Source organism: Stegostoma tigrinum, chromosome 16 (assembly GCF_030684315.1).
Source record: "Stegostoma tigrinum isolate sSteTig4 chromosome 16, sSteTig4.hap1, whole genome shotgun sequence".
NCBI classification, from domain to species: Eukaryota; Metazoa; Chordata; class Chondrichthyes; order Orectolobiformes; family Stegostomatidae; genus Stegostoma; species Stegostoma tigrinum.
This window is the reverse complement of record NC_081369.1, coordinates 42092596-42118809: the sequence shown is the minus strand read 5'-3', so window position 1 is coordinate 42118809 and position 26214 is coordinate 42092596. Positions and strand designations below refer to the sequence as shown.

General features: G+C 41.5%; 1 protein-coding gene across 2 annotated transcripts in view; it reads right to left on the bottom strand.

Moving 5' to 3' along the window:
* wwp2 (WW domain containing E3 ubiquitin protein ligase 2) overlaps positions 1-23869 on the bottom strand; it is a 220676-nt gene extending 196807 nt beyond the window's left edge. For both annotated transcript variants that reach the window (XR_007249090.2, XM_048546465.2), the window contains exon 1: positions 23819-23869. The gene's annotated coding sequence lies outside the window, so the exon portion shown is untranslated. The remainder of the gene's footprint in view (positions 1-23818) is intronic.
* Between the last annotated feature and the right edge of the window lie 2345 nt (positions 23870-26214).

Genomic DNA, 26214 nt, shown 5'->3' with positions numbered 1-26214 from the left:
CTGGTAGTAATTGACATTGTTTGACAATTTTGATTGTGCTTTTGCACAAAAAGATCACAGTGACTCGGCTACTGTAGAAACATTAGGACAGAACTTGGCACCCAGACGAAGATAATGGCTACTGACTGAACAAGCATTCGTTCAAGCTGCATAAAAAGTAGCCTCAGCAAGACAACTTCCTGAAAGGGTAGCACTAACAATTTTAAGTAAGGATAGAGGAGGAGACTACATTCAGATATGTATTACTTGAAGTGCCTTTCTAGTTTATTTGACAGATGTAAAACCTGGCTATTTAACAACATCTAGGAACATAAGAACAGGACAAGGCCATTGAGCATGATCCACCAATTACAACTGAAACATGATTCTTTTTAAATTTCCAGTTTAACAACTGATTTCTCAACCCAAAACTTAATGAACTTGAATTCTCACCTACAAACTAAAAGATTATGGGCTGAAATCCCAGCACAATATCCTGGTTGAAACTTCAGTGCAACATCAACTCCTGGATTTAATATTTAAGCAGACATGTTTCAAGTTCTTCAAGTGAATGAGAAGGATGCCCCTTCACTTTTTTTTAAGTAGTGAGCTCTCCCAGTATTCTGTCCTTCCTTCAACCAATATAATTGAAAACATAAATAATATGATCACATATTTCGTTATGGAACCAGGTTATGCACAGCTGGGTAGCTAGCTTTTCCTACATCAAGTGACCACACTTGGTCCTATGGACGTAAGGTACTGTACCACAGAAATACGCATACTATTCATAGTGAATACTTTGCTCCTGTCATTGCATGCACAGGATGCAATAAAACAATCCAGTTTTTAAAAATGAAGTACTTTTGCACTACAAAGAAAACGTTACCGGCTAACTAATATGTTTTCACCGAAATGAAAACAATTTTGACGGAAGTACCTTACTATGAAATTTCCATCTGCCTAAAACCAAATCTCAAAAGTCAAAGTAATCATTCTTCAACATCATATTTTGATGTTAATTTAGACTATTTTTGTCAAAACCCAACAAACTAAAGAAACACATTACAATCCTGTTATGGAACATTAAATTTAAAGAGAAAGCCAACTTCAACTATGCAACTATGCAACAAAATTTCAATTTTAAAGAACATAAACAAATTTTATTGTATATAAAGCACTTAATATGGTTACAACCTTATATACTCTGCACTCGGGTTTGTCTTCATCAAGAAGTTCTTTTAAAACACAACAATTTTAGTTATTTACTTCTCCAATGGAGAGTGCTTTAAATGTCTTCGAGGTATTCTCAGAGATAAAATTTTCGTTTAACATATCTTGACGGTGGAATGCCTCAGTTCCCTGCTCTGGTTACTTCTCCAATACTTTCAGCTTAATTCAGCTGGTAATTTCATTTTGCAATAAGACACTGCAAGGCCCACTATAGATTTTGCCACTCACTCATTTCATCTTTCAGATGCTGTTTTCACAAGATTCATACTGAGATTAACCCTTAATTCAATTCACAAGATTAATGAAGTTAGTTCTTTACTCTGTTTACAAACTAGGCCTAAGTCATTTTCTTCCCCTCTAAGATTCTATGATTCTGAATGGATATTATGATTCTATCCTCTTTCTGCAAATTACAAAAGGTGCAAAACTGCAACTTTTTTTCTAGAGTACACAACTCCATTTGCTTTGCATTGTCCTCAAACTGACCAATAAATTAATTTTCCTTCATGATTGACCAATTGATTTATTGTTACATGGCCTGAAGTACAGTGAAAAGCTTTGGTTACAAGCAGTACAGGTAGATTATAGTAAGCAAGGAGATACAGATCATAGAGTGGAAATAAAAAAACTAGACAGAGGCATGCAAGTTACATCACACAGGGCATGCACTAGGCAAGATAAACATTAGCAAGATCAGCATTATTTGAAGTTAGACAGTTCTTTCATCATCTAATAACAGCAAGGAAGAAGCTGCTCTTAAACCTGCTAGTATGTGTGTTCAAGCTTCTGCATCTTCTGCCTAATAGGAGAGGGTGTAGGGAGAGCATTGCTAGGGTGCAATTGGTCTTTGATAGTTTTGACAGCCTTTCTGTGGCAACAAAATGTGTAAATAGAGTCCATGGATGGAAGATTAGCTTCCATGATTCTCTGGGCCATACACACTACCTTCTGCAGCTTCCTACGGTCCTTGGCACAGCAATTGCATTACCAGGCCATTATGCACCTGGACAGTATGCTTTCAATGGTGCATCTGTAAAAGTTAGTAAGGACCTTGTAGACATGCCAAATTTCCTGAGCTGCCTGAGAAAGAAGAGGCATTGTTGTGCCTTCTTGACCATCACATCTATGTGGGAAGTCCAGGACAGATTATCATCACCCCTAGGAATTTGCTGCTTTCCACCCTCTCCACCTCAGCTCCATTGATGTAGATGGGGGTGTGTTCTCCTCCTTTCGTTCTGAAGGCTATGATCAGTTCTGCAGTTTTGCCGACATTGAGAGGCTCATTGCACCACGTCAGCAAGCCCTCAAACTCCTTTCTGTATTCTGACACATCATTGTTTGGAATCTGTCCTACCACAGTGGTGTCATCAGCTAACTTATAGATGGCATTCATGTGGAATTTGGCAACACAGTTAAGGATGTATAGGGAGTATAGCAGAGGGCTGAGAATGCACCCTCAGGGGGCTCCAGCGTTGAGTGTTACCATGGAGAAGGTGCAGTTGTCTACCTTCACTGATTGTAGCCTACGGGTCAGAAAGCCGAGGATCCTGTTACAGAGGGCGGAGCCGAGACCTAGGATTTGGACTTTTGAGATCAGTCTGGAGGAGATAATGGTGTTGAGGGTGGAGCTGTATTTGATAAGCAGGAGTCTGCTGTAGGTGAGAGATAATGGGAACTGCAGATGCTGGAGAATTCCAAGATAATAAAATGTGAGGCTGGATGAACACAGCAGGCCAAGCAGCATCTCAGGAGCACAAAAGCTGACGTTTCGGGCCTAGACCCTTCATCAGAGAGGGGGATGGGGAGAGGGAACTGGAACAAATAGGGAGAGAGGGGGAGGCGGACCGAAGATGGAGAGTAAAGAAGATAGGTGGAGAGAGTGTAGGTGGGGAGGTAGGGAGGGGATAGGTCAGTCCAGGGAAGACGGACAGGTCAAGGAGGTGGGATGAGGTTAGTAGGTAGCTGGGGGTGCGGCTTGGGGTGGGAGGAAGGGATGGGTGAGAGGAAGAACAGGTTAGGGAGGCAGAGGCAGGTTGGACTGGTTTTGGGATGCAGTGGGTGGGGGGGAAGAGCTGGGCTGGTTGTGTGGTGCAGTGGGGGGAGGGGACGAACTGGGCTGGTTTAGGGATGCAGTAGGAGAAGGGGAGATTTTGAAACTGGTGAAGTCCACATTGATACCATATGGCTGCAGGGTTCCCTGGCGGAATATGAGTTGCTGTTCCTGCAACCTTCGGGTGGCATCATTGTGGCACTGCAGAAGGCCCATGATGGACATGTCCTCTAGAGAATGGGAGCGGGAGTGGAAATGGTTGGCGACTGGGAGGTGCAGTTGTTTGTTGCGGACTGAGCGGAGGTGTTCTGCAAAGCGGTCCCCAAGCCTCCGCTTGGTTTCCCCAATGTAGAGGAGGCCGCACCGGGTACAGTGGATGCAGTATACCACATTGGCAGATGTGCAGGTGAACCTCTGCTTGATGTGGAATGTCATCTTGGGGCCTGGGATGGGGGTGAGGGAGGAGGTGTGGGGACAAGTGTAGCATTTCCTGCGGTTGCAGGGGAAGGTGCCGGGTGTGGTGGGGTTGGAGGGCAGTGTGGAGCGAACAAGGGAGTCACGGAGAGAGTGGTCTCTCCGGAAAGCTGACAGGGGAGGGAATGGAAAAATGTCTTGGGTGGTGGGGTCGGATTGTAAATGGCAGAAGTGTCGGAGGATGATGCGTTGTATCCGGAGGTTGGTAGGGTGGTGTGTGAGAACGAGGGGGATCCTCTTGGGGCGGTTGTGGCGGGGGCAGGGTGTGAGGGATGTGTTGCGGGAAATACGGGAGACGCGGTCAAGGGCGTTCTCGATCACTGTGGGGGGAAAGTTGCGGTCCTTGAAGAACTTGGACATCTGGGATGTGCGGGAGTGGAATGTCTTATCGTGGGAGCAGATGCGGCGGAGGCGGAGGTGTAGGTGTCCTTGTTGTCCAGTCGTTCCAGTGATGAGTGCAGGGCTAGGAAAATGGCATCCACTGTGGACTTGTTACATCAGTAGGCAAATTGCAGGGGATCAAGGCAGGCAGGGAGGCAAGAGTTGATGTGGGTCATGACCAGTCTCCCGAAGCACTTTGTGATTATGGAGGTCAGAGCCACTGGGCAGTAGTCATTGAGGCACGTTGCATGTGCTTTTTTAGGCTCTGGGATGATGGTTGTCTTCCTGAAGGTGGGGACTTCAGCTGGAAGGAGGAAGAGGTTGAAGATGTTGTGAATACAGCCAGTTGGTGTGCACGGGATCTAAGTGCTTGGCTAGAGACTCCATCCAGGCCTGTCGTTTTCCTTGGGTTGACTCCCAGGAAGACCAATCCAACATCTGCAGCGGTGACAGTGGGCAAAGGAACGTCCACATCACTGCTGGCATTTTGCTTGAACTGACCATAGAAAGTATTGAGTACATCAGGGAGGAATGTGTCTTTGTCCACTATCTTGCTCTGCTTCATTTTGTTTCCCGTAATGTTGCCACAGGCAGCAGAAGACTTTATGGTTCATTTGGGCCTCTAACTTGGTCCGGTACTGCCTCTTGACATCCCTGTGGAGGTCGTAACTGGATTTTCAGTATTGGTCTGGGTAGTCCGACTTGAATGCTGCATGCCTGTCTTCAGTAGAGAGTAAATTTCCCAGCTCATCGAAGGTTTGTGGAACACCCGGATTGACTTCTTTGGTACAAAGTCCTCCAAGCATTTGCAAACAAAGTCTGCGATGGTTGTGGTGTACTCGTCTAGGTTTTCCACTGAATACTTGAATATGGTCCAGTCCACCTATTCCAAGCAGTTCAAGTGATGGTCTTCTACTGCCTCAGACCAGGACTGCACTTCTTTTTATGAAGGATCCTCTAAATTAGTTTCAGGGTTTGCTGAATACTTTGAAACTAATTTACCTTTATTTTCCAGAACAAATACACATCTCCAGAATGCACATTTTGGCCAGATTTATCACCTTTTAAGCTCTCAAAGCAACATGGCCCCAATCTTTTAAGTCTAATAGGCTCCCAGACTCTAATTTAGGTGCATTTATCCATTTTCCACCTTTTTTTATTCATGCATAGGGCATGAACATTGAGCAGCGAGCAGCTCGGAGGGGAACTTGTAGGTGATAGTGTCTTTATGTATCTGCTGCTCTTGTCCTTCTAGGAGGCAAGTGGCTGTGGGTTCGGAAAGTATTGGCTAAGGATCTTTGGTGAATTTCTGCAGTACATATCATAGTACACAATGCTGCTGCTGAGCATCAGTAGTGGAGGAATGGATGCTTGTGGATGAGATGCCGATTAAGCGGGTTGCTTTGTCCTGGATGCTGTCAAGCTTCTACAGTGTTGCTGAAACGGGCAACGCATCCTGGCAACTCACTCTTAAAACTAGAAATTATATTAGAAGGCACACAAACCACTGAATTTAATATTGACAACAACTGCAAAAGTGTACAAATTTGATCATAGCCACTCACACTTTCCAAACTCAGTCACCCACATTGATCTTTCCAGCCAAACATGCCATTGCTCTGGGACAGAGGCATGATCAGGCCACAGGCTAGCCTTCCTCAACTTATCACTGGGTAATGGAAGAATCACCTCAAAGTTCTCCAAAGCAGCATGGCTTCTAGGATGTGTAAATACATATTTGAAAAAGTTATTCTGGCAGGGTACAGCTATGTTTTGCCAATCATGGGTACAATTTAAAGCAATTTAATGTACAGCAATATCAGCATAATGCACCTATTGAAACAGGTGATCAGGGATGTCATTTTAATCAGAAAAACTGAGGTCATGTCAACTTAACTATTAAATTGAGGTTTTGGATCTCAATATTTCACTGAATTGTCAATCAACATAATGTACTGAATTTCAATACCGCGGGTCCAATCGAACGACGTCTGGTTTAGAGGTGATACTTCAGCCGCTGAACCCATGCTCAAGCTTTAAAATCAAATCAGTATATATATTGGGATCTGCATAGTTCCACATGCTATAAAATTGGCTTTACCAGCAATCTTGGAAAAAGGCCCTAGTTGTTTGCTCCCCTTGAAAATTTGACATTATGTGAGCACATTAAAGTTATTTTGTGGACAATGGTCATTCTGATCCTGATTTATTTGATTTGATTTATTATTGTCACATATAGCAAGACACAGTGAAAAGTGTTGTTTTACATGCTAATCAGACAAATTATACCTTCCATAAGTACATCAGATATTTGCTCCGTTTTTTTAGAAACAAGCTGTGGCTCACAGAGCAAGTCACTTTCAACTCTCAGCTCTAAACCGAAAATTAATAAAATTAAATAGTGAAAAATCATAAAGGTTCTGACACTAGCACACAACTGAACAACTCTGTGTAAGCATTTCAATATTGTGCAAGCTAATACACCTTGGCTACTCAAATCAAACAACATGTTTCTTTAGGTAGAGTACTGACTGCACACAGTGTCCGCACTTGAAATAACCATAATAAATGATCTGTAAATGGTATTCCATGATAGTTTAACAAGCACTGCACAATCCTGAAATTGTTAATAGCTACACTACCAACCAATTTAACTTATTTGGTCATGCATGTAACATGGCCCATTTATGCTTCCTAGACGCGATACACATTCACACATAGGGACTTATTCTCTGCAAACAAAAATAATTTGCTGAAGTTTCATTCCATTTTGAATTACCAGGGAGCTTGGGCAGCCTATAATTCCTTGTTGCTTTCTTCAAGGCAATGCCATAGAGAAGTCAGAGTCAATTTATCAAACAATCAGCACCTTTTCCCCTGTGTAATGATGACTTGAAATGTGGCATTGAGTTTTTTCTGATGAATGTAAGATGAACAATTTGTATTTGGTAATTTGGTCCACGGGGAGGGGGTGGTGTACTGGTATTATCACTGGATAATACTCCATAGGCATAGGCTAATGCTCTGGGGATATTGCTTCAAATCCCACAAAAATGCTGGCTCAACCCGTGATGCCCAAATCCCTGGAATTAATTTTTAAAAGCTAACTTAAAGACATTAAAAGCAGGTGGAAATTGTTTGTCTATTGACCATGACTGTACTCAAACTTCCAATATATTCAACTTACTTTATAAGAAAACTAATTCCTCATATTGAATCAATTGCTATTTTCTTTAAAAAAAATGCAATGCCAGAAGTCATTTTTCAGGACAGAGCAATTGTTAGAGACAACCAAAGAATCACAAAATAGTCAAAACACAATACAGCCACATTCACCTCACCATAGTTCTTTATGAAAACAACTCACTAAATCCCAACTCCACCACCTTTTCCTCATTGCCTTGCAATTTTTCCTGTTTCCGATAATGACCTAATTACTTAGTGAATGCCATGATTAAATCTGCTCCCACCACTCTCAAGCAATGCATTCCAGATCCTAACCACCTGTAAAGAAGATTTTCATGTTCTTTGCTTCTTCAAGGAGATCAGTCTCAGCTTCTCCAATACGTCCATGTAACTGTTGTTCCACATCTCTGAATGAATTTTTTCTGCTCCCTCTCAATGTCTTCACAGCTTCCTCTTGTACCCAGAATCAGATACAAAGTTGATGATACTGTCTTTGCTCCTATTTATAAAGCTTAAGGTCACATATCTTTATTAACTGTTTTTTCACTCTACTTGCTGCCTTCCATGATTTATGAAGGTGCACCCAGGTGCCTTTGCTTCTCCTCCTCTAGAATTTTATCCCATCTTTTGTACTGTCTCTGCATGTTCTTCCTACCAAAATGAATCACTTGCCAATTCTCTGCATTATATTTCATCTGTCACTTGTCTGGCCATTCCACTAACCAGTACAACCACACCAATGGTAGACAAGTCAGCTGATCAAACATTCATTCGGAGAATTGGGGTTGATTTTTTGGTTATAAAAGTTCCAGACCATGCCTGATCACCATCTTGAAATATCAGCATCTAAAACAGTGTGCCAATGCTCCCCCTAATTATTTTCTCAGTCTGTACATGGTAGTGTACCTGACGTCAACACTGGGAACAGCATCAGCATACTGATTGGCTTACGCAGATATCTCTGAGTGGCTGTACAACTTAGAGGGAACGTTGCAGTAGCCTTGTCTTAAACTCTCTTGTATCTTCAAAATGCAGTCCGTATTCATCTGCTTGATCACTTGCAATTGCTTATAAGGTCTCACTAAGAAAAACATGCGATTGTGGCATGAAAAATTGAGACTGACTATCAACTCAAGTATACATATTATAGCCAAAAAGTGGAAGAAGGGGTTGACTTACATGCGAAGCATACGGAGACCTAACTTTTGGGACAAGTAAAACCTAAAAATAATAGTTTACCACTATTGTTTCCTGTCAATCAATTTCATACCTCCATGCTACTGTCCCCTTCATTCCATAAACTTTAAGTTTGCTCACAAGTCCGTTATGCAGCACTCACAAGCTGCCTTTTGGAAGTCCATATTCATATCAATACCATTATATTCACCAACTGTCTCTGTTAAGTCTTTAAGAAATTCCAGCATGATTTGCCCTTAACAAATCCACATCAGCTTTCCTTAAATTAACCCACATTTAACAAGTGTCTACTCATTATGCCCAAATAGTTTCTAAACATGTACCTGCAGTAGAAGTTAAACTTACTGGTCCAGTTGCTCAGCATATCCTAACAACAATTTTTTGAACAAAAGTGTAAGATCTGTAATTCTATAGTTGCCTGGCACCACCCCTGCACCCAAGGAAGTTTGGAAAATTATTGTCTGTGCCTCCACAATTTCCACAGGGATCCATAAGATGTGAAAAACAAAATCTGTTTTGATTATTTGCCACAGTATGATTGATGCAGTAGTTAAACGAGAGCTAATTTGAATGATTATGGTTGCGCTGCTGGATGAGTTGGTTTCAGTAAAGATGCTGGAGTTTGTTCTCTCGTATTCCCAATATCACCAGGCTGAGAGAAGACTAAGTGCCTGTTCTTTAAACCAAGGAATGATCATGGTCTTTAAAAATAAAATGGGAAATTGGGTGGAAAAAAAAATATGATAAAGGGATACAACATTCTTCTTCTCCTTGGTTACTCAATTGTACTAGTGACATGGATTTAATGAATGCCAAGATATACAAGCGAACATCATCACCAAATTCTTTCTTTGGGAAGCAGCTCATCTTAGTACAATCAGACAAGGAATCAACCAGAAAGAAAATATCCTGTAACGTGCCACGGAAAATCAATCCCAATTCAGTTAAATATTGTTACTGCACAGAATAATGTTGGGTCCAAAATGATTTTTCTTCGCATTCAAAACATTAACTCTGCTTCTCTCTCCACAGTTGCTGCCAGACTTGGAGGTTCTTCATCACTTTTTGTTGTTTTGGATCTCCAGCATCCATTGTACTTTGCTTTTGCCATAACCAATTAAGTTCCTTTCTTTACTAAAGTTACATTTCGGTTCGTGCAAAAGTATACAATACATACCAGAATATGTAAATTTTCAATATGATTAGAATAGTTATATGTAAACGCATTTAGAAATCCACATTTAGTTGTGCTTACCAGTTAAACAATTTACATGTTCAATACACCCAAATAATTTGCCCAACAAAACTGCGCAAAAGCTTTTATCTTGAAAACAAAGCAACCGCTGAAAGTATTTAAAGCCAATGTTCAGAGAACTCACTGTTCTGAAATTTAATAAGGTCTGCTGCAGAGGAGTAGACTTTAAACCTACGCTTTGAAGAAATCTTACACTAACACCGCCTGTTTAGATCAAATCCCCCAAATCCATGGCTCCAGGCGCAAGAGCAAAGAATTGTCTTATATTCCCTAATTTATCCATAAAGTCTACCATATAAAGTTAAATAGCCAAGTATCAAAATATTTTCATTCATGGCTTATTGTAAAACACTAACTTTATAATCAGGTTTATGAAAGGTGTGTTGATTCTTTATCGATCAGAAAATTTCAAGGCTACATTAGTATCCCTGTAAAAACATCACATTCATTTCCACTTTTTATTTCATATTAACATTACTGAGGATAAGGTTACCACATTACGTCATCACAGGAAATGGAAACGATAAACAGAACATGGGATTAACCTTAAAGATTTAAAATTCACCACCCTATGCTTTGTACAGCCTGCACCATCCTAATAGCAGGTTCTCTGATGCCCTAAGTCAATGCCTATTTGATCATTTTAATGTTTTAGTTGGAGAGGTAGGAGTCTGGCAGACAGAATTGGTGAGTAGAGTATATGGAAAAATATTGTCCCAAGGTGCTGCAGTGGTGTAAACAGAAAAGTCCTGAGTGAATTGGGTATGGAGCAGCGCCTTAAACAAGTGGAGTGAGGAAAAGTTTGGGGAGGAAACTCCAGAGCACAAAGCCTAGGTGAAAGACAATAAAGTGTGAGATGCACAAACACAAAGGAAGAATGGATAGGAGAATTTTCAGGCTGCAGGAGTTACAGGGGTAGAGACGGACAAAACCATTAATTTATTTTAATGGTATAGACTCATCAGCCTCTTCAGTATTGCATGATTCCATGTTAACTTGTGGGTTCAGTAGAGACAAAATGTAATTTAAAATGGTCTACTTGTAAAATGAAGCACTTTTCTTTGATAAATTGTGTGGGAGTTTGAAAGAGATTAGATAATTTACAACACAGAAATAAGCCCTTCAGCCCAGCAGGCCTATGCCGATTCAATTCCTTATTTAGACCCCCTACTTATTGCCCATGCACTGTTTCTAACCCTCTATTCACCTCCCATCTATGTGTCTATCAAGATGCACCTTAAACGTTGTTAATGTGTTTGCTTCCACCACCTCCACTGGCAGTACATGACAGGGACCCACTACCCTCTGTATGAAGAATTTTCCCTGTGCTTCTTTCCTAAACTTTCCCCCTATCACCATGAAGTTCTCCCCTACTGTAGCTGACGTTTGACCTTTCCACACTGTGAAAATGCCTATGACTATCCACCCTAACTATGCCTCTCATAATTTTGTACACATTTATCATGTCACTCCTCAGGCTCAATCTTTCCAGTGAAAGCAGAGATTTAGCAGAGAGTCATTTTACAGTCGTTTTTTTTTCAGAACTAGAACCAGGTGAGCTGAAGTATAAAATAAAAGGGAAAGAAGACATTAGGAGTAGTCTGCAGGCCCCCTAACAGAGGAACAAATATACATCAGAAGATAATAACAGCATGTAAGATTAATCATGGGTGCCTTTAATCTTAGTGTAGACTGCATTAAGACTCTTGGAGCAGATGTTGACCATTCGATGTTTGATTTGATTTAATTTATTAATGTCATGTGTACCTTAGTACACTGAAAAGTTTTGTTTTGCATGCAGTATAGGCAGATAACATACAAGGACGTACACATCATAGGATGTTTAGACAGAGAGAGGCATACAAGGTTACAGCTTGCACAGGAGGTACATAAAAGCAAAATCAACATTAGATTTGAAATTAAAAGAGGTCCATGCAGAAGTCTAATAACTGCAGAGACAAAGCTGTTCTTGAATCTGTTGGTACATGTGTTTAAGCTTCAGTATCTTCTGCCTGACGAATGAAGTTGGAAGACAGTATTACGGGGTCTTTGACTATGTTGGCTGCCTTTCCGCAGCAACAAGAAGTGTAAAAGGAGTGCATGGATGAGAGGTTAGCTTGTGTGACGATCTGGGCTGTGTCTACAACTTTCTGTAGTTACTTACAGTCCTGGGCTCAAGCAGCTGCTGCACCAAACTACGATGCACCCAAATAGAATGCTTTCTATGGTGCATCTGCAGAAGTTGGTGAGGGATCATGTGGAATTACCAAATTTCCTAAGCCTCCTGAGGAAGTTGTTGTGCCTTCTTGACTGTCGCATCCATGTGGGAAATCCAGGACAGATTGTTGGTTATCGTCACTCCAAGGAACTTGACACTGTCAACCCCCAATCAGCCAATCAGGTCTACTCCATCATTCAATGACATCATGGCTGATCTAATAATTCAGAATTCCACTTTCCTGTCTTTTCCCTATACCCATGAGTGTAAATCTGTCTCATATTTAATGTCCCAGCCCTTTGTAGTAAAGAATTCCATAGATTCACTACCTTCAGAAAAAAAAAATTCCTCATCTCTGTCTTAAATGGGCGACCCCTTATTCTGAGATATGCCCTCTAGTCCTAGATTCCCCAATAAGGACAAACAACTTTTCTGCATCTACCCTCTCAAGTCATCTCAGCATTTTGTATGTTCCAATAAGATCCCCTCTCATTTTTTTGAAATAATGAGCATAGGCCAAACCAACTCAACCTTTCCTGAAAAGACAGTAACACCATCATAGTATCAGCCTAGAGAACCTTCTGTGGACAGTCTCCAATGCTCATAGATAAGAGGCCCAAAACTGTTCACAGTATTCCAGCTGTGATCTAACTAATGAGTTGTACGATGTTAGCAAAATCTCAAAATCTAGCCAAAAATGTTTTCAACGTTAGCTAACGTGACTTATTAGTAGCAGTTTCATTAGTGTCCAAAGGTTTGCAGATCCAAGACCTAGTTGAGGACATGTGCACATAACTCTCAGAAAATACTACCATGTAGTAGTGAGGAAGTGTTGCATGTATAGAAGTGATTAAACTGCCACTCCAATCTGCCCATTTTGGTGACTTCATTGTTCAGGATCCCGCAACATTACATGAAGAGCAGGCGGATTTATATGCTTCCCTAAGCTAATGTCATCTCATACGGTTTCAGTACTCCATTGTGCCACGGTCGATCAGTTGGTGTCCATCAGACCGTCAACCACGTACTTATACGTATATATATATAAGCCAAATGATCAATCTATTTCAAAACTCTACATTCTTATTACTGCTTACTTCTCGCAGTTTCATTAGTCCACATTAAGTTTAACCACAACATATTAAATCGTCCATTTCGCTTCACCTACTGGAAAAAATAAATTTCAGTTTCAAAGTGTACTCAACCACTATTTTGTCAAACCTATCTTTTCTCCAGCAGGGCTGTTGCTTTCTCATCAAACATCATATTTGGGAAGGATGGAAATTATAGCCATTTTCAGATTTTGTTTTTTTAACACGTTGTGACATTTGTCCAAAATATTTTTCAGGGCAGCTACAAAGCATAAGCTTTGTTATTTTCCCAGAACAGTGTAATGGGGTCTCCCTTGTGCTTTAAAAACTGCAGTGAAACATGCGTGATTAATCAGCAATAACTACCAAAATATAAGTGGGGAAACTGTTTAAGTTAATTACTTGCTAGCGTTCCAACCTACAATACATAACATATGGCATTTTTTTCTTGAATTTTCTCGATTATCTCAGTTGGCAACACTCTCGCTTCTACACTAGAGATCATGGACTTAAGCCAGAGTAACAGCACTAATCAGACAAACAGGAGGCTGAAAAATCACAGCAGGCCAGGCAGCAGCTGGAGGAAAGGAGCTGTCAATGTTTTGGCTATTACCCTTCTTCAGGACCCAAAACATCGACAGCTCCTTTCCTCCAGATTCTGCCGGTCCTGCTACGTTCTTCCAGCCTCCTGTTTGTCTACCTTGGATTCCAGCATCTGCAGGTTTTTTTTTGTGTTTAGGAGCACCAATCAAAAATACCTTCTTTGACCTTCCCTCCAAAAAAAGTCCCAAAATAAATCGATGCAAGATCTCAGAAACATTTTCATCAAGTAGAGTTATACAGTCATACTGCACAGAACCAAGCTCTTCAGCCCAACTCGTCCATGCTGACCAGTTTTCCTAAAATGAACAAGTCTCACTTGCCTGCATATAGCCCATTTCCCTCTAAACCTTTCCTGTCCACACACTTGTCCATATGTCTTTTAAATGTTATAATTGTACTTGCCGCCATCACTACCTCTGGCAGCTCGTTCTATATATACACCACCCTCTGGGAGAAAAAGTTGCCTCTTTGGCCCTTTTAAATCTTTCTCACCTCACCTTAAACCTATGCCCTCTAGTTTTGCACTTTCCCTATCCTAGGGAAAAGACCTTGGCTATTCAGCTTACCTATGCCCCTCATGATTTTATAAACCTCTATAAAGGTCACCCCTCAGCCTCCTACCACTCCAGGGTAAAAAGTCCCAGCTCTTGCTTATAACTCAAACCCTCCAGTCACTGTAACATCCCTGTAAATCTTTTGTGCACCATTTCCAGATATCCTTCTTACAGCAGGGAGACCAGAATTGTATGCAGTACTCCAAATGTGGTCTTACCAATGTACACATGACTGTAACATGAGGTCCCAACTCCTGTACTCAATGCTCTGACCAATGTAGGCAAGCATACCAAACGCTTTTTTCACCACCCAATGATGCCACTTTCACGGAATCACATAGCTGCACTCCTAGGTCTCTTCCTGTTAGGCAACACTCCCCAGGGCTCTATCATTAACAATATAAAGCCTGCAATGGTTTGTCTTACCAAAGCATATTCATTTAAATTAAACTTCAGCTGCCATTCCTTTGGCCACTAGTCCAATTGATCAAGATCCCATTGTAATCTTAGATGAATTTCTTGATTGTCTGCTTTACAACAAATTTTGATGTCATCCACATACTTATTAACTTGTCTCCTATATTCTCTTCCATATAGTTTGTCATTTACATAAACAATGGTGGACTGATCCTTGCGGCACAGGCCTCCAGTCTCCTACTGTCAAGCAAATTTTGTAACCAACCGGCTAGCTTTTCCTGGATCCCAGGTGATCTAACCAGTCTACCATGCAGCAACTTGTCAAACGCCTTGCTGAATTCTACAAAAACTTTGTCTACTGCTCTGCCATCATCTATGATCTTGATCACCTTTTCAAAAAATCCAAGTTTATGAGGCATGATTTCCCACACACAAAGCCATGCTGAGTATCCATAATCTGGCCTCACTTTTCCAAATGTACGTAGATCCTGTTTCTCAGAATTCCCTCCCACAACTTATCTACCATTGATGTCATGCTCACCAGTTTATAGTTTTCTGACTTTTTCTTGCAGCCTTTCTTAAATAATGGCACCATTAGCCACCCGCCAGTCTTCTGGCATGTCACTGTGGCTATCAATGATAGAAGTATCACTGCTAGGGATAGCCTCCCACGATGTCCTGGGATGCATTTGTTCTGATCCCAGAGGTTTATTTGCCTTTATGCACTTTAAAACCTCCAGCACCTCCTCTTCTGTAGTGTGGGTTCTTTCAAGACGTCACTGTTTATTTCCCCTAGTTCCCTAGCTTCCATGTCTTTCTCCACATTAAGTACTGACATAAAATATTCATCTAGTGTTATGGACCAGAACAAATCTTTGAAAACATGACAGGAGGTAGCTAAGCCCTAACTTTTTCTAATTTTGAAAGCAAGTACCAGGCATTGTGTTCCAGATAGAATTTGATTAGTCAAATTTCCAGGCTTAAAGCAAAACACATTTTAATCATACACTGTTGGTAAAATGCAGACAACATTAAATAAAATAATTGGCTTAAGTGTAACTATCAAATGCTGAACAAAATAATAAACTACTCATTAACTGTACCATCCCATAAACACACACTTGACAAAGGCAAATTCAGTAAAATAGATTGTCTCACATGCGATTCTAGCATCAGGAACAGAACTCCAGCTTTTAGCTGTAACAAAGGAGGAAAAAGAGCTTCCACACCCAGCTTCAAGACCCAGCAACAGTTGAAAACTAAACTAAAAATCTTGACTCTGTGCTTGTTCCTACCCATTCAGGCTGTTTTTATTGTTTCAACTTTTAAAAAAGCCCAAGGCTTTTCAAGTTGTTTACTGTATTGGCTTGAAGCAGACCGTTTGTTACCTCTGTCTTGACCTCTCTTCATAAAAGAAAGCAAAATATACAAAGCCATAGTACCACCACACATTCTCCTTTAAAAAACTAAACCATCAATCTACAAAGATGGCTTCATTTTTAAAATCCTTTCGTTTTATGCTATTAATATATTACAATACATATACATTAACTCTAAGCATGCAAACATTCACTGCTACAGCCCATTTCAGCTTGTTTTTATTCCCACCAACAAATGCGGTCTTCCTTCAAAGTCACGACAGTGCATCAGCAATTATGTTCCCTTGTCCTGCACATGCATAATTTTAAATTTGAATGGTGCAATAATAAGCTCCATCTAAATAATCTGAAATTTTCATGCTTAAATTTTTCCAAAAACTTTTAGGGGTTATGATCAGTATATACAACTGTGTCAGACACATTACTAGCAATATAAATGTTGAAATGCTGCATTGCCAATGCCTAGCTCAAGACCTCCTTCTCAATTATGGAAGATTTAAGTTGATGATTATTCAATTTTCCTGGAAAAATATCAATAGTTCTATTTCTCCTCGTCTTCTTGCAAGTGTACATCACCGACACTCATGTCACTCACGACTATAGCCACCTTGAATGGCTTTGTGTAATTAGGTGTGGATAACATTGGGGCAGTAGTTGACACAGCTTTCAGACTGGCAAATGCCTTCTGACATTCTTCTATCTACTGAAATTTTCTGCATCTCTTCAATAAGTCAGTCAGTGGAGCAACCACAGTTAATTTGGTACAAATTTCTGATAAAAACCACTCAATGCCAGGAATTGCAGTACTACCCTCTTCATCAACGGTACGAGAAACTCCCCAAAAACCTTTGTTTCTCAGGATATGAAAACAATTTGTCCATGTCCATTAACACGGCCCAGGAACGTGACTTATGCTTTTGTGAACTTCACCAGGTTTGTCACAAGCCCGTCTCTCAAAGTCAATTCCAAAAGTTGCTCTAAATGTTCTTTTCACCTCTGACCAACAGTCACCTGACAGTTGATGTACACGACACAGTTGCATAATCCCAAAATGATTTTATTGGTTAGTCTTTGAAATATGGCTGGTGCACCTTTTTTTATCAAATGACATGACTTTAAACTGGTTTAGTCCATTTAGGGTAATGAAAACTGAAATTTCCTTTGCTCTTTCAGACACCTGCTAGTATCCTCTGAGTAAGTCCAACTTTTAAATACAAGTTGCTTGTCCAACCTTCTCAATACCGTCTTCCAAACCTGGCATAGGATCCAAATCAAATTTTGTAACTGCATTGACTTTGCAACAGTCCACAAGTTGGGTACCATCTGGTTTTGGCACAATTACTATAGGTGAGCTCCATTTGCTACAACTCACTTTGATTATATTGTCTTTGAGCATATAATCGATCTCTTTTTCAACCTGTGCCAACTTTCAAGGAGTTAAGTCCATAAGGATGTTGTTTAAGAGGAACAGCATTTCCTATATCTATATTATGCCTAGTCAGATTAATATTCCACGACATATTCCCACATATCTCCCTACATAATTGTAATAATTCTTTCAGGTCATTTCAATTTTCTCTGAAATGTAACTTACAAATTAATCCTAATTTGAGAACTTCCTCATTCCTCAAATTAAGTTGGACAACGTCCAATTCAGAATCATCTGAACTTTGTTCTTCACTCTGTGTTATACCCTTTGTTTTCCTTCTCTATCAAAAAACTTCTTGAACATATTCACATCGCAGGTTCAGATTTCTTTCTGTCCGGTGTTATCAAATGTTTCACCTCATTCAATTTCCTTTTCATTTGATAAGGTCCACTATACCTTGCCTTTGAAGGTTCACTTACCACATGTGTAATACTAACATTATCTTCTCTAGCAAAATTACATGTGCTTCCTGCTCTATCCCATGCTATGCTACTTTTAAATGCTGTCAAGCCAATTCACCCACTCTATTTTAATCTTCCCTTAACATTTGACACAGCGTGCAAAAATGTGGTCTCTGAACTCTGACTCACCAATTTCCCAATTTCAGTGGTCCTCTCACCGTGTGCCCAAAAACTAATTCAAATGGACAGGATTTAGTTGATTAATTTGCTGTATCCCGAATTGCAAAAAGTACTACTGAAATTCCTTTATTTCAATCCTCTAGTCTTAGCTATCACAGCTACAGAAGCTTCCTTTGTCGAGGAAGATCTGCCTACTGAGTCAGTATGGGTGGAAATTAGGAACAGCAAGGGAGTAGTCACCTCGTTAGGGGTTTACTACAGGCCCCCCAATAGCAGCAGGGAGATTGAAGAAAGCATAGGTCGACAGATTTTGGAAAAGTGTGCACGCAGTAGGGTTGTTGTAATGGGTGACTTTAACTTTCCTAATATTGATTGGAACCTCCTTAGAGCAGAAGATTTGAATGGAGCTGTTTTTGTAAGGTGTGTTCAGGAGGGTTTCCTAACGCAGTACGTTGACAGGCCGACGAGGGGAGAGGCCATTCTAGACTTGGTGCTCGGAAACGAGCCGGGGCAGGTATCAGATCTTGTGGTGGGAGAGCATTTTGGTGATAGTGACCATAACTGCCTCACATTCTACATAGCTATGGAGAAGGAGAGGATTAGGCAGAATGGGAGGATATTTAATTGGGGAAGAGGAAACTATGATGCGATTAGACATGAGTTAGGAAGCATGGACTGGGAGCAGTTGTTCCATGGTAAGGGAACTATCGACATGTGGAGACAGTTTAAGGAACAGTTGTTGGGAGTGATGAGTAAATATGTCCCTCTGAGACAGGCAAGAAGGGGTAAGATGAAGGAACCTTGGATGACGAGAGCGGTGGAGCTTCTAGTGAAAAGGAAGAAGGTAGCTTACATAAGGTGGAGGAAGCTAGGGTCAAGTTCAGCTAGAGAGGATTACATGCAGGCAAGGAAGGAGCTCAAAAATGGTCTGAGGAGAGCCAGGAGGGGGCACGAGAAAGGCTTGGCAGAAGGAATCCGGGAAAACACAAAGGCATTTTACACTTACGTGAGGAATAAGAGAATGGTCAAAGAAAGAGTAGGGCCGATCAGGGATAGCATAGGGAACTTGTGTGTGGAGCCTGAGGAGGTAGGGGAAGCCCTAAATGAGTTTTTTGCTTCTGTCTTTACGAAAGAAACCAACTTTGTAGTGAATGAAACCTTTGAAGAGCAGGTGTGCATGCTGGAATGGATAGAGATAGACGAAGCTGATGTGCTGAAAATTTTGTCAAACATTAAGATTGACAAGTCGCCAGGCCCGGATCAGATTTGTCCTCGACTGCTTTGGGAAGCGAGAAATGCAATTGCTTCGCCACTTGCGAAGATCTTTGCATCCTCACTCTCCACTGGAGTCGTACCTGAGGACTGGAGAGAGGCAAATGTAATTCCTCTCTTCAAGAAAGGGAATAGGGAAATCCCCAGGAATTATAGACCGGTAAGTCTCACGTCTGTCGTCTGCAAGGTGTTAGAAAGGATTCTGAGGGATAAGATTTATGACCATCTGGAAGAGCATGGCTTGATCAAATACAGTCAACACGGCTTTGTGAGGGGTAGGTCATGCCTTACAAACCTTATTGAGTTTTTTGAGGATGTGACTAGAAAAGTTGATGAGGGTCGAGCTGTGGATGTGGTGTATATGGACTTCAGTAAGGCATTTGATAAGGTTCCCCATGGTAGGCTCATTCAGAAGGTCAGGAGGAATGGGATACAGGGGAACTTAGCTGCTTGGATACAGAATTGGCTGGCCAACAGAAGACAGCGAGTGGTAGTAGAAGGAAAATATTCTGCCTGGAAGTCAGTGGTGAGTGGAGTTCCACAGGGCTCTGTCCTTGGGCCTCTACTGTTTGTAATTTTTATTAATGACTTGGACGAGGGGATTGAAGGATGGGTCAGCAAGTTTGCAGACGACACAAAGGTCGGAGGTGTCGTTGACAGTGTAGAGGGCTGTTGTAGGCTGCAGCGGGACATTGACAGGATGCAGAGATGGGCTGAGAGGTGGCAGATGGAGTTCAACCTGGATAAATGCGAGGTGATGCATTTTGGAAGGTCGAATTTGAAAGCTGAGTACAGGATTAACGATAGGATTCTTGGCAGCGTGGAGGAACAGAGGGATCTTGGTGTGCAGATACATAGATCCCTTAAAATGGCCACCCAAGTGGACAGGGTTGTTAAGAAAGCATATGGTGTTTTGGCTTTCATTAACAGGGGGATTGAGTTTAAGAGTCGTGAGATCTTGTTGCAGCTCTATAAAACTTTGGTTAGACCGCACTTGGAATACTGCATCCAGTTCTGGGCGCCCTATTATAGGAAAGATGTGGATGCTTTGGAGAGGGTTCAGAGGAGGTTTACCAGGATGCTGCCTGGACTGGAGGGCTTATCTTATGAAGAGAGGTTGACTGAGCTCGGTCTCTTTTCATTGGAGAAAAGGAGGAGGAGAGGGGACCTAATTGAGGTATACAAGATAATGAGAGGCATAGATAGAGGTGATAGCCAGAGACTATTTCCCAGGGCAGAAATGGCTAGCACGAGGGGTCATAGTTTTGAGCTGTTTGGAGGAAAGTATAGAGGGGATGTCAGAGGCAGGTTCTTTACGCAGAGAGTTGTGGGAGCATGGAATGCGTTGCCAGCAGCAGTTGTGGAAGCAAGGTCATTGGGGTCATTTAAGAGACTGCTGGACATGTATATGGTCACAGAAATTTGAGGGTGCATACATGAGGATCAATGGTCGGCACAACATTGTGGGCTGAAGGGCCTGTTCTGTGCTGTACTGTTCTATGTTCTATAAGCCCTCCATCTTTAAAGTTTGATACCACGTTTCCAACTCTCCCTAGAATTCTGGATGGTACACAGTCAATTTAAATTGTTTTATTCCTAAGCTATCCAGAACTTCCTTGGATAACTGATGTATATTTGACCCTTGATCTGATGGTATCTCTGTGGGTAGTCCGTACCCAATAAAGAAACTTGAATAACTCTTCTACAATCCTTTACAGCAATACTGTACAATAGATTCGCTTCTGGAGTACAACATAGGTTTACAAAAATGTTACCTTACCTAACTATTGAGTCATGAGAACAGATCATATAAATTAGGCCTGCATTCTCGAGAATTTAGGGGGTTGAGGAATGCTCCAATCAAAGTCTTCAAGATATTAGCAGGAAAAGACGGGTAGATAAAGAGATTATATCCAAAGGTAGTGACTGTTTGGAACTCTCAGGATTTAATGGATACACGATCAATTGTTAATTTTAGATATGAAAAGAAATTTGTTGTTAACACTCGTACTGAATCATAGAATCTCTACAGTGCACCAGGAAGCCATTCAGCCCATTGAATCTGCATCAGCTCTTGAAAAGCATCCCACCCAAATCCAGCCCCCAATTCTATCCTTAAAACTCGCCATTACCATGGCTAATCCACCTGATTTGTATATCCTACTGGATACTAAAGAGAATTTAGCATGGTCAATCCACCTAACCTGTCGATTTGGACTCTAGGAAGAAACTGCAGCACCTTATAGAAACACACACAGACACAGGAAGAACATGCAAACTCCACACAAATAGTCATGGAATAGAACAAGGTGCCTGGAACTAGGGGGCAGCAGTGCTAACCACTGCACCACCATATCATTAAATAAAGCTATTAAGGAATATGGGCCAAAGTCAGACATATGGTGTTAGGCCACAGATCATGGCTGATCAGCAAATGGTGGAATGGACTTGAGGGATGAATAGCCTACTCTTGTTCCCATAAATAAGACAAGACTTTTCATACTAGAGCCCCCAACCCATATCTCCCACCATAATATGAAACTGCTCTTCATCTTTAACACAGTATATTAAATTCTTTGAGACGCTGAGATAACAAGGTGTAGAGCTGGATGAACACAGCAAGCCAAGCAGCATCAGAGGAGCAGGAAAGCTGACGTTTCGGGCCTCGACCCTTCACACTTTTCTGATGAAGGGGCTAAGGCCCGAAACGTCAGCTTTCCTGCTCGTCTGATGCTGCGTGGCCTGCTGTGTTCATCCAGCTCTACACCTGGTTATCTCAGACTCTGCAGCATCAGCAGTCCCCACTATCTCTGAATCAATTTAGTACACTGTATTTTTCCTCTATTTATTGATTTTATTGACACCATCCTTTTGTTGTATGTTAAATATTCTATGCAAGAAGAGCGGTCTTTGGGAAGTCAACATGCTATTTGAAATACTGAAACGTCTTAACTTGTGTTTATATGTATAGGAACCCACATTTCAATAAAACGCTGATGTAATTGTATCAAACCTTCACAATTGTCAGAGGAAAATAACCCACGGTTGTCCAGCTCTGCCAGCATTTTTTTTGACAAGTACGCATATGCAAATAAAATATTCACAAACTAGAAGCTTAGTATGAATATTCAAGTTTTTAAATTATCCATTCAACCAGCATAAACGGAGGGCGGGCTTTAGCAGCAAGCTCAGTGCTAGCGTTAGGTACTTTCAATTTTGCATCAACAGTAAACAAGAGCCTGGAATTTCCTACATGGGCATGATCAAGATCCTCGAATCAAAAATCGCAGCCAGTCCCGCTGACGCACACCTAGTTACCAGTGAGTCTCAAAATACACCCAAACATAAAATGGGCACAAACCAAGTCAGAAACTATGATAAGCAGCATTTTTCTTTATTTAACGTTTCAACCGCCATTTCATGCGTATCAGCCGAACACGAAGAGTCTACAGAGATTAGTGGGAGCTGCAGGTGCTGGAGAATCTGAGATAGATGAAGGATCTAGGCCCGAAACGTCAACCTTCCTGCCCCTCTGATGCCGCTTGGCCTGCTGTGTTCATCCAGTTCTACACCTTGTTTACTAAGAATCTATAGCCGGAGCAAGTTGTTCAGTCTTTAAACGTGACTGGTGTTCCTGCCATAACAACGCATTGAACAGGAAGCGAACTCTACGAAAATACTTCTTTTAAATGAAAGCAACTCAATTTTAATAAAATTACTTCCTGCTGAATCCAAAGTCTGGTCGTAATTTCTACAAAACCTCAAACACATGGGAAGAAACCCTGCATCGCTCCATTCCCCCCCCCCCCCGGTCTAAATTCAGGTAAAAGCAAAACACAAACTATATGGAAATACAATCAAATGAATCCTTCTCTCCATAGAGGAGAAGTGAAACGATTTGGAACTTATGCCTGACGTAAACAAAAGTCATTAAGAAATTTTATTAACTACTGGAGTCCACACGAGCTTTGCCCTGACATTTCAAGCTCGGTATGTCATTTTAACGGCTCCCTACACCCACCACCCACAAACTGTAGCACCAATGCCGGCCCCTCTACACTTCAGTTCATCTAGGCTTGAAACATTTGCTTGCTCTGTCCATAGACATTGCCTGACCCGCTGTGATCTCCAGCATTTTGTTGTTTTCAGCACAAATTCTGGCATCTGCGGTCATTTGCCCCTACATTTAACGGGAGGCAGGTCAAGCAAATTTTCTGGAAAGCGGAATGTGAAGGTGGCCAGTGTGGGCGAGCAGCTTCCTTGGCTCTGAGTTCAAAACGCTGAAGACGACCCCGCCAGCTGCCCGACAAACCGCTGTTATTATTTACGACCGACTGAAAGCCCTGAACAGCACTCCCAGCCCCCCTCAGCCAAACACACAGCTCGCCGCATCCTCCTTTTCCCCACCACCCGCCTAAAATCACGCACCGTGTACTCTAAAACGATTAATTAGAGGTCCAGTTCCTCCCACCCACCATTAATAAATAGTCATATCAGCGGCCATCAGCCATCACTTTACCTCAATCGCCGCTTTCACTTCCGCCTTCTCTGCCAGCTGACTGCTATCACCTGACCGGAAGTAATCCTGCAGCCTAGCAACACCAAGGCTAAGTCTGGGCCTAGGCTTTGGAACCAGAACTGCTTGAGAGAAGGCCTCACCTGAGTGCAATGAATATTTTCCTTTATTGAAGCTATTGAGTTTAACATGTCTACAATGAGTCTCTCAGTCAACTTTGTTTTGGAGATAATGGGAACTGCAGATGCTGGAGAATCCAAGATAATAAAATGTGAGGCTGGATGAACACGGCAGGCCAAGCAGCATCTCAGGAGCACAAAAGCTGACGTTTCGGGCCTAGACCCTTCATCCTCTCTGATGAAGGGTCTAGGCCCGAAACGTCAGCTTTTGTGCTCCTGAGATGCTGCTTGGCCTGCTGTGTTCATCCAGCCTCACATTTTATCAACTTTGTTTTGATTTGCTTTAAAAATGTCACTAACTGGTGAAGGGTCCCAACCCGAAATGTGAACTTGCCTGCTGTGTTCTTCCAGCTGCAAACTGTGTTATCACTAGTAGGTGGAATCTAGGATAACGTAATGGAAAACCTTGTATTGCAATGCCCTGTGAATAGTCTAAAGTGCTTTACAACAAATTGATAACTGTTGAAGTGCAGCTATAACGATTATGCAGACTGATGTTGCTGCAAAATTGCAGAAGATACAGAAGCTTGAACACATGTACCAGCAAAGTTCAGGAACTTTCCTGACTCTTATTAAACTGATGAATGGACTCTCAAATAATGTGGATTTTGTTGATGTTGATTCTGCCAAGTGCACACCCTGTTCAATGTAATCTATATGCTGCTATCTTAAGTCTTCTTGATCTATACATCCTTCCTTACTATGATTTGCCTATAGTAAGTCAGAAATCCTTCAGGATTCAACAGGAGACAGTCAGTGAGCCATTTTTAGGGTTGTTACCTTTCTGCTTCTAAATTCTGTGTTGTTACACCTCCTCTTCAACACCACACCTGGGGAAGGTGCGAAGCTCTGAAAACTAGTGTTTTCAAATGAATTTGTTGGACCGTAACCTGATGTCATGTGACTTTTGACCTTGTCCACCCCAGTCCAGCACCAGCACCTCCACATCATGGCTCATAAACAAAACTTTTCATTCCACTTTGGTATGTGTGACAATAAATCAATCAATCAATCTTGCAATGTCCAAACAAACTCATTGGCCAGTTATGGTGGTGTTAGCAAAATGAGTTCAAACAGGAATGTTGGCAAAGGCACTGGAAAAACTGAAATAAAAGCAAAATACTGAGGATGCTGGAAATCTGAACCACAGAAAATGCTTGAGGAAACACAAAGTCTGGCAGCATCTGTGGAGAGAAATAGAGTTAATGTTGAGATATAACTCTTCCTCAGAACTTATTCTTCAGGACTTTTTCTTAGTCTGAGATGATTATTTTTCAGTTCTGAAGCCATATTGGACTCAAAATGTTAACAGTATTTCACTTGCTATGTTTGTTACAAACAACGCAGCCTTCAAGACTCTCGATCCTGACCACAGTGAGCAGTGTCTGTTCCCCTGACTGTACTGTCCCCAATTACAACCACATTTCTCTTTTTTTTCCCCCCAGACTGTTTCTTATCCACCCAATAGCCCTTGCTAGGACCAAGACTGTCAAACCTGTTAGACAAACTCAAGTGCTGAGACTTCTTTAGCTCTACTTCCTCGATCTCTCTACTTGCCTCGCTCATAGTAACATCCCTATGTCCCTGACTACTGACCAAATTTGAGGTAATCTAAGGGGTGTAACTGCCTCCTGAAAGACACCATACAAGTATTTACATAAAAATCCAAATCTTTGCTTTTTTAGTAGTCCCATCTGAAGGTGGTGAGTACTGCTGAGACATCTTGGTGAACATAAGTTGCTTGCTCTGCAGCACTTAACTTACCTTCACTAAATAATGTAAAACTAAAGGAGAAATGGATAAATTAGTTAGGTGGAAAATCAGAACTGTGCAAAATGTTTTATGCTTTTACAAATCAAAACAGAACTGGAAACCTTGAAGCAAATTGTGTCATTCTCCCAGATCCCTGGGGATTTATTTTGCGGGTATAGATGATGTTTTCAATGCTGTCTGTATCTGCATTCTTGGTGACTTGTTGATATATGATAGGAAGGGATCACATAATCAGAAAGAAATAAGGCATCCTCCTCTGGACCCGGACTGTGACACTACCATCAGGCATCAGGCCTTTTGTGTCTACGACAGTCACTAAACTCATTTCATCTGGTGATCTCCCCACTGTGCACTCCCCTCACCAACCGCCTCCAAGCTGATATTCCCCCAACCCATATAGCCTGCTTTTACTTCCTTCCCAAAAGCCACAAACAGGACTGCGTGGGC